This window comes from Oryctolagus cuniculus, chromosome 1, assembly GCF_964237555.1.
Source record: "Oryctolagus cuniculus chromosome 1, mOryCun1.1, whole genome shotgun sequence".
Lineage (NCBI taxonomy): Eukaryota > Metazoa > Chordata > Mammalia > Lagomorpha > Leporidae > Oryctolagus > Oryctolagus cuniculus.
In genome coordinates this window covers 99759987-99776354 of record NC_091432.1, presented here as the reverse complement: position 1 = coordinate 99776354, position 16368 = coordinate 99759987, and the positions used below count along the sequence as shown (strand labels likewise).

Here is a 16368-nt window from a genome sequence, read left to right as displayed (position 1 = left end):
AGCCTATTTACACCAAAGCATGCATCAAAATATACAGCAAAATTGATTAGAAATCCAAGAAGTTGGACACAAATGTATTGGAATTTTTTTTTTTTTTTTTTTTTTGACAGGCAGAGTGGACAGTGAGAGAGAGAGAGAGAGAGAAAGGTCTTCCTTTGCCGTTGGTTCACCCTCCAATGGCCGCGGCGGCCGGCGCGCTGCGGGCGGCGCACCGCGCTGATCCGATGGCAGGAGCCAGGAGCCAGGTACTTCTCCTGGTCTCCCATGGGGTGCAGGGCCCAAGCACCTGGGCCATCCTCCACTGCACTCCCTGGCCACAGCAGAGAGCTGGCCAGGAAGAGGGGCAACCGGGACAGAATCCGGCGCCCCGACCGGGACTAGAACCTGGTGTGCCGGTGCCGCTAGGCGGAGGATTAGCCTAGTGAGCCGCGGCGCCGGCCAGGAAATTTTTTTTAAAGATTAATTTATTTACATGAAAATCAGAGTTACACAGAGAGAGAAAGAGAGAAAGAGAGAAAGAGAGGCAGAGAGGCAGAGAGGCAGAGAGGCAGAGAGGCAGAGGGAGGGAGGGAGGGGGGTCTTACATCCATTCGCTCACTCCCCAGTTGGCTGAAAGGCCCGGAGCTTCACCGATCCAAAGCCAGGAGCCAATGTTCTCTAATAATTTGATGGTGTTGGGTCATAGATTTAGATCTTTAATCCATGTTGAGTGAATTTTTGTGTAAGGTGTAAAGTAGGGGTCTTGCTTCATGCTTCTGCATGTGGAGATCCAGTTATCCCAGCACCATTTGTTGAACAGACTGTCCTTGCTCCAGGAATTGGTTTTAGATCTTTGATCAACTATCAGTTGGCTGTGGATGTTTGGATTGATTTCTGGTGTTTCAATTCTGTTCCATTGGTCTATCCATCTGTTTCTGTACCAGTACCATGTTGTTTTCATTATAACTGCCCTGTAGTATGTCTTGAAATCTGGTATTGATACTTCTGGCTTTGTTTTTGTTGTACAAGATTCTTTAGCTATTCGAGGTCTCCTGTGCCTCCATATGAATTTCAGTATCATTTTTTCCAGATCTGATTATAATGTCTTTGGTATTTTGATCAGTATCACACTGAATCTATAAACTGCTTTTGGGAGAATGGACATTTTGATGATATTGATTCTTCCAATACATGAGCAAGGAAGATTTTTCCATTTTTTGGTATCCTCTTCTATTTCTTTTTTAAGGTTTTATAATTCTCATTGTAGAGATCTTTGACATCCATGGTTAAGTTTATTCCAAGGTATTTGATTGTTTTTGTAGCTATTATAAACGCGATTGATCTTAGAAGTTCTTTCTTAGCCGTGGCATTGTCTGTGTATACCAAGGCTGTTGATTTTTGTGCATCGATTTTATATCCTGCTACTTTGCCAAACTCTTCTATGAGTTCCAATAGTCTCTTAGTAGAGTTCTTTGGATCCCCTAAATAAAGAATTATATCATCTGCAATGAGGGATAGTTTGAGTTCTTCCTTCCCAATTTGTACCCCTTTAATTTCATTTTCTTGACTAATGGCTCTGGCTAAAACTTCCAGTACTATATTGAACAGCAGTGGTGAGAGTGGGCATCCTGTCTGGTACCAGATCTCAGTGGAAATGCTTCCAACTTTTCCCCATTCAAAAGGATGCTGGCCGTGGTTTTTTCATAAATTGCTTTGATTGTATTGAGGAATGTTCCTTTTTAAGCAAATGTTCCAATTTGCTTAGAGTTTTCATCATGAACGGGTGTTGTATTTTATCATATGCTTTCTCTGCATCTATTGAGATAATCAAATGGTTTTTCATCTGCAGTCTGTTAATGCGGTGTATCACACTGATTGATTTGCGAATGTTGAACCATCCCTGCATACCAGGGATAAATCCCACTTGGTCTGGGTAGATGATCTTTCTGATGTGTTGTTGCATTCTATTGGCCAGAATCTTATTGAGGATTTTTGCATCTATGTTCATCAGGGATATTGGTCTGTAATTTTCTTTCAATGCTGCATCTTTTTCAGGCTTAGGGATTAAGGTGATGCTGACTTCATAGAAAGAATTTGGGAGGATTCTCTATCTCTCAATTGTTCTGAATAGTTTGAGAAGAATTGGAGTTAGTTCTTCTTTAAATGTCTGGTAGAATTCAGCAGTGAATCCATCTGGTCCTGGGCTTTTCTTTGTTGGGAGGGTCTTTATTACTGATTCAATTTCTGACTCGGTTATGGGTCTGTTTAGGTTTTCTATGGTTTTTTTGTTTTTTTTGTTTTGTTTTGTTTTGTTTTGTTTTTGACAGGCAGAGTTAGACAGTGAGAGAGACAGAGAGAAAGGTCTTCCTTCCATTGGTTCACCCCCAAATGGCTGCTACAGCCAGCACACTGCGCGGATCCAAAGGCAGGAGCTAGGTGCTTCCTTCTGGTCTCCCACATGGGGGCAGGGGCCCAAGCACTTGAGCCACCCTCCACTGCATTCCCGGGCCACAGCAGAAAGCTGGGCTGGAAGAGGAGTAACCAGGACTAGAGATCAGCACCTTTATGAGATGCCGGTGCCTATATGAGATGCCGGCACCGAAGGCGGAGGATTAACCAAGTGAGCCATGGCGCCAGCCCGGTTTTCTATGTCTTGAGGGTTCAATTTAGGTAGGTTGTATGTGTCCAGGAATCTATCCATTTCTGACAGATTTCCCTGTTTGTTGACACACAACTCTTTGTACTAATTTCTGGTGACTCTTTAATTCCTTTTTCCACAAACTTTCTGAAGCACCCTCATACAGTTCCCTCCTATAGTGCACAAGGGTTTATCTGTGTGAACAGCAGCATGTGGCAGAAGTGATGTTTAATGCTAGGAAAAAAAAAAAAAAAAAACCCTGACTTCTATCTTGGAAGTACTCTCTCTTTGGATTATCGTTATGGACTACATAACAATGTTTCCTTCAACATGTCACACACACAGAGGTAGTCCCATAAGACTATAATGAAGCCAAAAAGTTCTATCACTTAATAATACTACAGCTGCCATAGTGCTGTTGTAAACAAACTTACTTATTGCACTGCCAGTGATATAAAGTACAGCACATACAATTATGTATAGGACATTACGTCTGATAATGATAAGGACTATGTTACTGATTTATGTATTATCTATACCATGTATTCTATTATTGTTTTAGAATACATTCCTACTTATTTTTAAAAATTTACTAACAGTATGTAGAGGTGGGCCTTTGGCCTATAAGATGCTTATACCACATACTGGAGTGCCTGAGTTGGAGTTCAAGCTCTGTTCCCAATTCTAGCTTCCAACTAAATGCAGACCCTGGGAGGTAGCAGGCAAGAGTTGAAGTAGTTGGGTCCCTGCCACCCATGTGGAAGATATGGACAGAGTTCCTAGCTTCTGGCTTCAGCCTGACCCAGCTCTGGCTGTTACAGGCATTTGGGGAGTGAAAAGCAGATGGGAACTCTGTCTCTGCCAATCATTCTCAGCCTCTCTCATGAGTTAAAAAAAAAAAATTTCAATGACAGACCTAATATTATCTAGCTTTGTGTAATGTAAGTACACTCTATGATTTCTGCACAAAGAATTGCCTAATGATGCATTTCTCAAAATATGTTTCTGTCATTAACCAATGAACTTGCTCTAGGCAGGCAAAGGTGTCACATGGTAAACAGCCCTAAGGAGGGAATCACATAATGCGGAACTGAAGTCATTCGTCAATAGCAAATAAATCTAGGACTTGGCAACAATCACGTGTGAGCCTGGAAAAAGATCAAGTTGAACCTAGGGCTAGCTCTTTTGCTGAAACTTGACATCATGGCAGACCCTGACCTAAAACAATTCAGCTAAATCATTTTAAGATTCCTGACCTTTAGAAACTGTAAAATAAGTTTTGAAGTTGCTAAGTTTTAGAGTAATTTGTTATGCAGCAAGATATTGGCACAGGCAAAAAATTTCTGGAAAAGACCCGGGAGGCACAGGCAGTCAAAGCCAAAATCAACTATTGGGATTGCATCAAATTGAGAAGTTTCTGTACTGCAAAAGAAACAGTCAGGAGAGTGAAGAGACAACCGACAGAATGGGAAAAAATATTTGCAAACTATGCAACAGATAAAGGGTTAATAACCAGAATCTACAAAGAGATCAAGAAACTCCACAACAACAAAACAAACAACCCACTTAAGAGATGGGCCAAGGACCTCAATAGACATTTTTCAAAAGAGGAAATCCAAATGGCCAACAGGCACATGAAAAAATGTTCAAGGTCACTAGCAATCAGGGAAATGCAAATCAAAACCACAATGAGGTTTCACCTCACCCCGGTTAGAATGGCTCACATACAGAAATCTACCAACAACAGATGCTGGTGAGGATGCGGGGGGGAAAAAGGGACACTAACCCACTGTTGGTGGGAATGCAAACTGGTCAAGCCACTATGGAAGTCAGTCTGGAGATTCCTCAGAAACCTGAATATAACCCTACCATTCGACCCAGCCATCCCACTCCTTGGAATTTACCCAAAGGAATTTAAATTGGCAAACAAAAAAGCGGTCTGCACCCTGATGTTTATTACAGCACAATTCACAATAGCCAAGACCTGGAACCAACCTAAATGCCCATCAACGGTAGACTGGATAAAGAAATTATGGGATATGTACTCTTTAGAATACTATACCACAGTAACAAACAACGAAATCCAGTCATTTGCAACAAAATGGAGGAATCTGGAACACATCATGCTGAGTGAAATAAGCCAGTCCCAAAGGGACAAATACCATATGTTCGCCCTGATCGGTGACAACTGACTGAACACCAAAAAGGAAACCTCCTGAAGTGAAATCGACACTATGAGAAATGGTGACTTGATCAGCATAGCCCTGACTGTTAATGAACAACTTAATACATTATCCCTCTTAGTAGTTTTTTTTTTGTCTGTTCTACTTAATATGACTGGTTTAATTCTGTAATTAATACACAGTTATTCTTAAGTGTTGAAATTTAACTGAAATGTGATCCCTGTTAAATATAAGAGTGGGGATAAGAGAGGGAAGAGATGTACAATTTGGGACATGCTCAAGCTGACCTGCCCCAAATGGTAGAGTTAGAAACATACCAGGGGACTCCAATTTAATCCCATCAAGGTGGCATGTACCAATGCCATCTCACTAGTCCAAGTGATCAATTTCAGTTCACAATTGATCATAATGAAAGGACTAAGAGTCAAAGGGAGCACATAAACAAGTCTAGTACCTGCTAATACTAACCGATAGAATAAATAAAGGGGAGAGTGATCCAACATGGGAAGCGAGATACTCAGCAGACTCATAGAATGGCGGATGTCCTAAACAGCACTCTGGCCTCAGAATCAGCCCTAAAGGCATTCCGATCTGGCTGAAAAGCCCATGAGAGTATTTCAGGCATGGAAAGCCAAGACACTCTGGCAAAAAAAAAAAACAAAAAACAAAAAACAAAACCTAAATGAAAGATCTCTGTGTGTGAGATCCCAGTAGAAAGAACAGGTCTTCAAAGAAGGAGGTACCTTTCTCTGAAGGGAGGAGAGAACCTCCACTTTGACTATGACCTTGTCTAAACAAGATAAGAGTCGGAGAACTCAAAAGGCTTCCATAGCCTTGGAAACTCATGACTGGTGCATAGGGAGATTACTGATGCCATAAACAGGAGTGTCAATTTGTAAAGTCAACAACAGGAGTCACTGTGCACTTACTCCTCATGTAGGATCTCTGTCCTTAATGTACTGTACATTGAGGCTTAATGCTATAACGAGTACTCAAACAGTATATTTCACTTTGTGTTTCTATGGGGGTGCAAACTGTTGAAATCTTTACTTAATGTATACTAAACTGATCTTCTGTTAAAAAAAAAAAAAGAAGAAATTAGCAATTCCCAACTTGACTCTTGCTGGGATTAAACATGACAATAGGTCTGATCTGATTTCATCATCATTTAAAAAAATCATCTATTATTTTTCACTTTATGTTTCTGTGTGGGAGCAAACTGTTGAAATCTTTACTTAATGTATGCTAAACTGATCGTCTGTATATAAAGAGAACTGAAAATGAATCCTCATGTGAATGGAAGGGGAGAGGGAATGGGAAAGGGGAGGGTTGCGGGTGGGAGGGACGCTATGGGGGGGAAGCCATTGTAATCCATAAGCCGTACTTTTGAAATTTATATTCATTAAATAAAAGTAAAAAAAAAAAAAAAGATTCCTGACCTTTAGAAACTGTAAAATAAGTTTTGAAGTTGCTAAGTTTTAGAGTAATTTGTTATGCAGCAATAGGTAATTAACACAGAAAGATATAACAAAGGACTAATGTAATTGTTTATACAATAGACAGTAGTAAGAAAAAAAAAAGCCAGCTAGAATGGAAAAGAAATTCAAGAGATTTTATCAAAAATCTACAAAACCCAATAATCATTTAGATATATTGAGGTTAAAAAACAATAAGATAACGGGGCCAGCGCCATCGCGTAGTAGGTTAATCCTCTGTCTGTGGTGCTGGCATCCCATATGGGCACTGGTTCTAGTCTCCGCTACTCCTCTTCCAATCCAGCTCTCCGCTGTGGCCTGGGATAGCAGTGGAAGATGGCCCAAGTGTATGGGCCCCTGTCCCCAGGTGGGAGACTGGAAGGAAGCACCTGGCTCCTGGCTTCAGATCAGTGCAGTTCCAGCCATTGTGGCCATCTGGGGTGTGAACCAATGGAAGGAAGACCCTTCTCTCTGTCTCTTCCTCTTACTGTCTGTAACTCTACCTCTCAAATTAAAAAAAAAAAAAAAAAAAAAAAAAAAAAAACCTTTAAAAAAAAATAAGATACTGAAGAATGCTTCTAGATTTCTGGCTACAGACTATGAATAAAGATTTTTATCATCCTGCTTTTATAGTATTTATGGAACTTAGAGACAGATATAAGCAAGCAAAAAAAAATGGTGACAAGGCAGTTCAAGTCAGGAGAATAATCAGAACTATTTACATACAGACACAGAATTCAGGTACAAGAATTAGGAAAATGGAACTCTGGAAGAAACTAACATTTAAGAATCATACAGAGTTAGCTAACTCAAGTGAAGTGAACTACAGAGGCACAGAAAAATGAGGGGAAGGTGGTGTCATAAAAACCCACTCAGCAACAAAAGAGACACCTTTTAAAAACATTAAAAGATTTAATAATTTATTTGAAAGGCAAGTGACTAAGAGGGAGAGACAGAAAATAGAGAGATCCTCCATCTACTGGTTCCCTCTCTATATGTCCACAACAGCCAGGGCTGTGTCAGGCCAAAGCCAAGAACTCCAGCTGGGTCTCCCAAATGGATGGCAGGAACCCAAGAATTTGGCCCATCGTCTGCTACCACACAGGCATTTAGCAGGAAGCTGAATGGGAAGCATAGCACCGAGGACTCAAATGGCACTCCAGTATGGGATGCAGGAATTCTTCTAGGCAAGTGGCTTAACCCACTATGCTACAACACCTGCCCCTTTTAAATATTATTTATACTAAAGATGAATTTTCTTACAAATGTCTCAAAAGTTGAAAATAACTTATTGTTTGATTTATGTTTTTAATTTCACAGACCAGAATTAAACCTAACAATGCGGATCTAGAGCAGCAGTTTTCAGCTGAGTGGTAACTTTTTATGATGTAATAGCAGTGGGTGAGAAGGGCACACAGAGTGTTCCACTATTGAAGTTTATAAAGGTGAAGGCCAAAGGTGATGAACATCACAATATCCAGGACAATCTCTCACATTACTCAGAATGTCAATATTACCCCAAGTGAGAAACAAAGATACAGATTATAAGAAAAAGGGAACAAACCTCAAATAGCTAATGTACCTTTATAGCAGTACATGATTTTCATGCCTCAGTGCAAAATAAATGTGGTTTGGTCCCCCTTCCTTCATTCCCCTTTGCAAAGTCATATGTGTGGCAATGGTGTTAAAAGGGTAGAAACTAAATCCTACTAGGGTGTTGAGAAGTGGGGCCTTTGAAAAGTGATTCCATAAGGTCAGACCCATACCATGATGTGACATAGCTAAGGGGAAGGTGTGGGACCTCATCCAAGCCAGTACCATGCTTTTTGGAGGTCCTGTCTCCAAATCTGTGAGTTAAATAAACCCCCTTTCTTCATAAGCAGCCTACTTCAGGTATTTTGCTATGACAAAAACTGACTATTAACTCAGATTTAGAATGATAAAAACAACTATAGGTTTTACAATTTTTGTGATGTTATTACAGGACATATATTATTCCTTTTACTTAAAAAGACTACAAATTGGACTTCTTTAGGTACTCCAAAGAGATCAAGATTTTTTTTTTCAGTATTTTGTTAAGGCCACCAATTGCAGCAAGTATAAGGTTTTAACTATTAACCATGGATGCATGCTTAGAAGTATGCCTTAAGCAGAGAACACAATCATTCCATGCTCCTTTTCCCAGTTAGAAGCACTCAGAGAACACATGCTATTTTAGAAAATAAATCACATCAACAGAGACTGGCAAATCCCCTCTAAAAGGAAAACTCACCACACTCAAAAGTTTATTAAAATTCATGTACACATACTATGAATCTTATTTAAGAGGTCTCAGCTGTTTCTTACACCTACATTTCAATTGATACACCATCTAACTAGTATGCAGAATAAAGTTATTATAGAAGGCCTAAAATTGCTATCCTTAGAAAGACCTGTTTACAATGTAGGAACTTAGCTGGTATCTGGACACGCTAATTTTCAGTGTGTTTCCACTATTCCTTGATAGGAATTTCTTGTACCTAAGCTGTTTATACAAATTGTGATTTATGTTGAACACTTGCTTTCCTTTTGGGAGTCTGGAATTTTGGTTATATGCCAGGCACAGCGTGCATTCATGATTAGCTCCCAATAGAAACAAAGGGCACTAAGTCCATAATGAATTTCCTCATGACATAAACTTTGCGATAATTAGTTGCTACAGAAGTTAATCTTGTCTTGTGAGACTCTTCTTGGGGAGGACATTTGGATGCTGGTTATTTCTCACTAAAGCACTGTTATAAAAGCTTGAGCCTGGCCCCACCCAGTCTTTGGTTTCTGCTTCACTATGTGACCGCTCTCCCACATACTGCATCTGCCATTAGGCAGTCAAGGGAAAGGGCCTTGCCAGAGCCTGCCCCATGCAATATTAGACTTTCAGCCTTCAAAACCATGAACTAAACAAACCTTTTTTTCTTCAAAGGTAGCACAGTAATGCAAAACTGACTAATACAGATGGCTATGAAATTATCCATGGTATGAAACAGTAGCTGAGTTTGTCTGATTTGAGAGGTAAAAGTTATACAAGAAATTTGAAAATGGTGAGCAGGGGGAGGCACTTGGCACAGCAATTAAGATCCTGCTTGGGACGTCTGCATCCTATATGGCAGTGCCTGCTTCAAGTTCCAGCTCCTCCACTTTTGATACAGCATCCTGTCAATGAGTACCCTGTGAGGTAGCAGTTGATGGTTCAAGTACTTGGGTACCGACCCTCCATGTCACAGACCCAGATTAAGTTTTGGGCTTCTAGCTTTGACTTGGCCAGGCACTGGCTGTTGTGAACATTTGGGGAGTAAACCAGCCAACAGAAGGTCTTTCTCTGTCTCTCTCTTTTCAAATAAAAACGAAAACAGGGGCTGGCACTGTAGTGTAGTGGGTAAAGCTGCTGCCTGCAGTGTCGGCATTCCATACGGGCACTGGCTTGAGACCCGGCTACTCCACTTCCATGGCCTGGGAAAGCAGAAGATGGCCTAAGTCCTTGGGCCCCTGCACCCACGTGGGAGACCCGGAAGAAGCTCCTGGTTCCTTGCTTCAGATCAGCACAGCTCCAGCCATTGCAGCCAACTGGGGAGTGAACCAGCAGATGGAAGACCTCTCTCTCTCTTTCTGCCTCTCCTTCTCTGTGTAACTCTTTCAAGTAAATAAATAAATAAATCTTTAAAAAAAAAAAAAAAGAAAATAAAAATATATCTTGCAATGGGAATTAAGTTTCAGAAAAAAGGAAAGAAATCTGAAAATGAATAGAATTAACCCAGGAAAGTTAGCATTCTCAACCCCAGGCTGCTTCTGGTTACGCCAAATAACTACAATGAGGGAAGAATGGTACAAGCTCTAAGTTGTATCTTTGGTTTTTGTTCTTGCCTCCAGGTGGGGAGAAAAAATGTCCTAAAATTACCAAAGGTGAATTTGAGAGCATCAAAAATGTTAAAAGTCTGTGTTTTTCTCCTCTCCAAGTATGAGAAAGTTAAGAATTAAATGAGAGCCCAGGGCTAGAGTAGAGCTTTAAATAAAGTAGAAAAAGAGGGAAAGAGAAGGGACTCTGTTACTGTTTCCTCTTCCTTGCTGTTGTTGCTGCAGAGATATCAAATCCAGGTATTTCTGCATGCCAGCCAGAGGTTCCCAGCAACTCTAAGGGTCACGTTATAAACGCTGAATTTCCTGTTCAGGGTTTCATTAAATGTGTAATGAGAGAAAAACAATGGAGGGAAAAGGGATTAATAGATGGCTTTGAATTTTGCAGCTACTGCATTTAGATGTAGGATAAAACTGATGTAATGTGTGTGAGATGCTTGTTGTTTCAGGATTGTAAAGGGATCATCCCAACTAGGAAAAGTAACCAAAAGGTAAAAAGTTAGAGGGACACAACTTTTACTGGCTGCTGAAGGAACTGGCATTTAAACTCTCAATATTAGAAACAGAATAAATTTCTGTAATAGATAGTATTTCCTGTAAGTTTTACCTACTAGAGCATATGGAAAAAGGAAGACATCATAAAAACAAAGGAAATCTCCAGGTAGAAACACACTTTGACTTTAAAAAAATTTTTATTTTAATTTTTAGTTAGTTTTTAACAGATTCAATATAGTTCATAGATAGAATTCTAAGAATATAAATATATTCCCTTCCACCCTCCTTCCCTCTCCTTTTTTGTTTTTGAGATAACATCTTTTAAATTTCATATACTGGGTTTGTTTGTTTAATGGTGCCTATCTGGAGTTGGAAGTTGAACAGCTGTTGCATTATGTACTTTTTCTTTTTATTCAAAGTCTGAAATCAAACTTGTCATGATTTTGCTGTCTTATGGAATTAATATGTTGAAGGTATTCTGAGGGGAGTGGAGGCAGGGACTGTTTCTTAATAACCATTTCTTTTTTCATTTGTATGGAGTATAAAGCCTATATCCTTATTGTAAAAAAATATAATAAAATGAAACAATCACCATCACTATCATTAAACTGTAACTTGTCTAGTAAATTGTCATTATTATTATTTGCTATGGGCATTCCATTATTTCTGTTGCAGCACTGACAGTGTCTTATTATGCAACGCACCACCAAAATATACTTACAAAGATTAAAAAAAAAATGGCAGTTTTTCAAGGTGGGGGTTTAACCTAATAGTTAAGACACCAGGATCTCACACTGGAGTGCCTGGGGTTCAGCTTCTGGCTCTACTCCTGATTGCAGTTTCCTGCTAATGCACATCCTAAGAGGCAGCAAGTGGTTGTTCCTGCCACCTCCAGGGGAGATCTGGATTGAGTTTCCAGCTTCACCCTGGCTCAGCCCCAGCCATTGCAGACATTTGGGGGGTGAATCAGAGAGGATGGGTACTTTCTAGCCACACCCTACATCACCCCACCCCCATCGCACCTCGCTCACATGCTCTCTCTCTCTCACTCTGGATTTGAAACAAATTTTTTACTTTCTTTTTTAAATTTGCATTTATTTTATTTCAGAGAGGGGGAGAGGAGGTGGAGGGAATGAGAGAGGAGGAAAGGGGAGAGAGAGAAAGAAACACTTCTCGTCTGCTGGTTCACCCTCCAAATGCCAGGAGTCAGGAATTCAATTCATCTCCTTTGTGGGTGGCAGGGAACCAACTACTTTAGTCATCATCACCCACTATCTGCCGGGGTACACATTAGCAAGGAGACAGATTTAGGAGCCACAGCCAGTTATCAAACCCAGGTATTTCATTATGGGATGTGGGGATCCCAAGCATTTTTATTGCTGTGCTAAATGTCCACCCCTAAAGTTTTAAAAAGCAGTTTTTCATTGCTCCTAAGCTCTTATGAAATCAGATGTCTAATCCATAGAGGCTGATGATTTTCTAGACTGATGTGCATATTTTGGGGTGCATCAATTTGGACTCTTTTTTTTTTTTTTTTTTTTTTTTTTTTGACAGGCAGAGTGGACAGTGAGAGAGAGACAGAGAGAGAAAGGTCTTCCTTTGCCGTTGGTTCACCCTCCAATGGCCGCCGCTGCAGCCGGCGCACCGCGCTGATTCTGGCAGGAGCCAGGAGCCAGGTGCTTTTCCTGGTCTCCCATGGGGTGCAGGGCCCAAGCACCTGGGCCATCCTCCACTGCACTCCCTGGCCATAGCAGAGAGCTGGCCTGGAAGAGGGGCAACCGGGACAGAATCCGGCGCCCCAACCGGGACTAGAACCCGGTGTGCCGGCGCCGCTAGGTGGAGGATTAGCCTATTGAGCCACGGCGCCGGCTTCAATTTGGACTCTTAAGATTAACAGATCAGAGGCCAGTGCTGTGGTGTAATGGGTTAAGCCACCTCTTGGAATGCTGGCATCCCATATGGGTGCCAGTTCAAGTTCTGGCTGTTCCACTTCTGATCCAGCTTCCTGCTAATGTGCCTGGGAAAGTAATAGAAGATGGAGGTCCAAGTCCTTGGGCCCCTGCACCCACATGGGAGACCAGACGAAGTTCCTGGCTCCTGGTTTCAGCTTGGCCCAGCCCCGGCCATTGCAGCCATTTGGTGATTCAGCAGATGGAAGATCTCTCTCTCTCTCTCTCCCTCTTGCTCTCTGCAACTCTGCCTTTCAAACAAACAAAAATCTTAAAAAAAAAAAAAAAAAAAAAAGAAAAAAGAAAAAAAAAGCGACAGTTCAAAGGGCTTTGGACAGGCTTTCATGTCACTTTCACTTGGGATATGACTATAAGCCTATAGCATCTGAGCTCTCCTACTGCCAAAGAAAAGCTGTTGGTGTTTTTAGACTTTTGAATCACAGATTTTAATGGCTAGGATCTAACTCTAGGCTAAAACCAGAGATGGTCTGACACTGGGCTTTTCAACCTCAACACAATCTGTGCTGAACTGAAAGCAGATGTCCGTTTAATAAACGGAATTTTGCCTCAAAGACTGTTTAAGATTTAAAAGACACTGCTCTGTGGAGCCATTAAAACAACAGATTCTGGCTCAATTATCTCAATCACTGACAGATACTCAAGAAAAGGGCTTATTCTTTTGTACAAAACTCCAAACATCAAGCTGCTAACTGGATCTATATAACTAATACAGAGACTAACTGCATTCCTAATTTTGGTTCCTGCCAGAAGCTGCAAATTGCCAGGGTGTAACCCTTTCACATGCTCCTTACAGATAAAACTCTTGACCCCTTCTTGAAATATCTCACTGTATTAACTTGGGTTTGGCTTTCTGGATTAATTGCAGTCTGCAGCAATTTTTTTTTTCAATCTATATATATGATGAGTCTTTTTTTTTTTTTTTTGGACAGGCAGAGTGGACAGTGAGAGAGAGAAAGGTCTTACTTTTTTCCATTGGTTCACCCCCCAATGGCTGATACGGCCAGTGCATCGCGCTGATCCAAAGGCAGGAGCCAGGTGCTTCTCCTGGTCTCCCATACGGGTGCAGAGCCCAAGCACTTGGGCCATCCTCCACTGCACTCCCGGGCCATAGCAGAGAGCTGGCCCGGAAGAGGGGCAACTGGGACAGAATCCGGCGCCCTGACCGGGACTAGAACCCGGGGTGCCGGCGCCGCAGGTGGAGGATTAGCCTATTGAGCTATGGTGGCGCCAGCCCTGCAGCACTGTTTTAACAACTTGACTATTTCTCTTACCTTCTCGTCCACACACCTTAGTAAACTTGGTTATCAAATGCAGCTGTCCTCAGAAAGAATTTATCTTTTCTAGACTACCCAGTAGATAATCAAGACAAAAGGAGTGTGAGGTAGTATAAATATGTTTTTTTTGTTTTTTTTTTTTTTTTTGACAGGCAGAGTGGACAGTGAGAGAGAGAGACAGAGAGAAAGGTCTTCCTTTTGCCGATGGTTCACCCCCCAATGGCCGCCGCGGCCGGCGCGCTGCGGCCGGCGCACCGCGCTGATCCGATGGCAGGAGCCAGGAGCCAGGTGCTTTTCCTGGTCTCCCATGGGGTGCAGGGCCCAAGCACCTGGGCCATCCTCCACTGCACTCCCTGGCCACAGCAGAGGGCTGGCCCTGGAAGAGGGGCAACCGGGACAGAATCCGGCGCCCCGACCGGGACTAGAACCCGGTGTGCCGGCGCCGCTAGGCGGAGGATTAGCCTAGTGAGCCGCGGCGCCAGCCAATATGTTTTTTTCTAGGATTTATTTATTTATTTGAAAGTCAGAGTTACACAGTAGAGAGAAGGCGAGGCAGAGAGAGAGAGGTCTTCCATCCACTAGTTCACCCCCCAGATAACCGCAATGGCCGAAGCTGCACCAATCTGAAGCCAGGCCCCAGGAGCTTCTTCTGGGTCTCCTACGCAGATGCAGGGGTCCAAAGACCTGGGCCATCCTCTATTGCTCTCCTAGGTCATAGCAGAGAACTGGATCGGAAGTAGAACAGCCGAGACTCAAACCGGTGCCTATAGGGGATACTGGCACTGCAGGCAGTGGCTTTACCCGCTTTGCCACAGCACCGGCCCCGTGTAGATCTATTTTTAAAAATTTTGAAACTTCAGGACCTCATACTGACGGATTCTTAAAAATGGTAAGCTAAATAAAAAACTAAGTTTTTTAAAAAAATGCTTTTGCAGGTCTGGATGCTTAAAGAAAATCAAAGTTTTCATTACTGAATAGGATATCCTGATTTTGTAAAGGAAAAATAAATCCCAGCACCTGGAGAGGCCAGGAGAAAAGAGGGGGGAAAAAGTGGTTTTTGCTTTGCAGAACTATTCCTGAAAGTTTTCCCCTCTTCCTAAAGGAAGACTAGAAGCTGTCATGGAGTGCTTTTAATTCAAACACACTGCCTGGGGCCAGCACTGTGGCATAGCTGGTAAAGCGGCGCCTGCAGTGCCAGTATCCCATGTGGGCACTGGTTTGAGTCCTGGCTGCTTCATTTCCAATCCAGCTCTCTCCTATAGCCTGGGAAAGCAGTAGAGGATGGCCCAAGTCCTTGGGCCCCTGAACCTGCCTGACAGACCTGGAAAAAGTTCCTGGCTCCTGGCTTCAGATCAGCCCAGCTCCAGCCCTTGTGGCCTTTTGGGGAGTGAACCAGCAGACGCAAGATCTCTCTCTCTCTGTCTCTGCCTCTCTGTAACTCTGCCTTTCAAATAAATAAATAAATCTTTAAAAAATAAACTAACTGCCAAACTTACAAGCACACTTAACAGCACACCCAGGTGAATACCCATGCTGAACACCTCCAGATGCCATTCACACTAGTAAGGCAAATGAACTGGTATGATGGATGAGCAAAACTGTTTGGAAATAAGAGCTCTCAGTCCATCCAAAACCAAGGTCTCAACTGAATAAAGTGGACTGGTTTGAGAACCCTAGGGTAAAAGGTCCCAGAAAAATAAGGCCACACTGAAGGCCTTGTTAACTTTTACTACTTAATGTCTATCTTGTTTGTGGTACCCTAACACTTTTAAACTATTTCCAGGGGTCCCACATGTGCCCTCAGGGATTTATTGTGTATGCTGACAATGTATGATGACACTGTCTCAACCCTGGAAGGTTCTCAGTTCTGCTTCAAATTACTGGCCCAAATTATGGTAGGCCTGAACTGATGGCTCAGGCCATGTAAAAAAACAAAAAAAAAAGTTCATACAGAAACTCAAGGAGAAAGCCACTTGGCTTTCCAAGATAACGCTTAGAGTTAATGGAATTTCATTTGACTGGCTATATCCCAGACCCCCAAAAGGTATACCGAAGGCAGTACTACAAGTTGGTCTTTTGCTGCTGCCTGGGGACCTACTGACAACAACGTCTGCAAAGAAATTTTGGCCCAGAGCCAAGAGTCAACACAGCAGACCCGAGACTGCATTCCTTGGAAAAGCTTATGTGTAAGGTTAGCCCTTGGCTGGCATTTGAGAACTGGAATGGTCGACATTTTCCTACTCTTACATAAAACTGTCCTGAAATGATAAGAGCAGCTCACTATACCTAAACTGTTTATACAAACAAAATGGCTTACATTAAATATCTGCTCCCTTCTGGGAGCCTGGAATTTGAGTACATGACAGACAGAGACCACCTATGTGGCCAGCCCCCACTAAAGCACTGGGCACTGGGGCTGGTAACAGCAGGTTAAGCTGCCACTTGGGACGGCAGCATCCCACACTG

The 16368-nt window shown here is 42.2% G+C and overlaps 1 protein-coding gene across 1 annotated transcript in view; it reads right to left on the bottom strand.

Moving 5' to 3' along the window:
• Positions 1-16368, bottom strand: part of CUL5 (cullin 5) — a gene marked incomplete at its 5' end in the record, with an annotated part of 134149 nt that overhangs the window by 87844 nt on the left and 29937 nt on the right.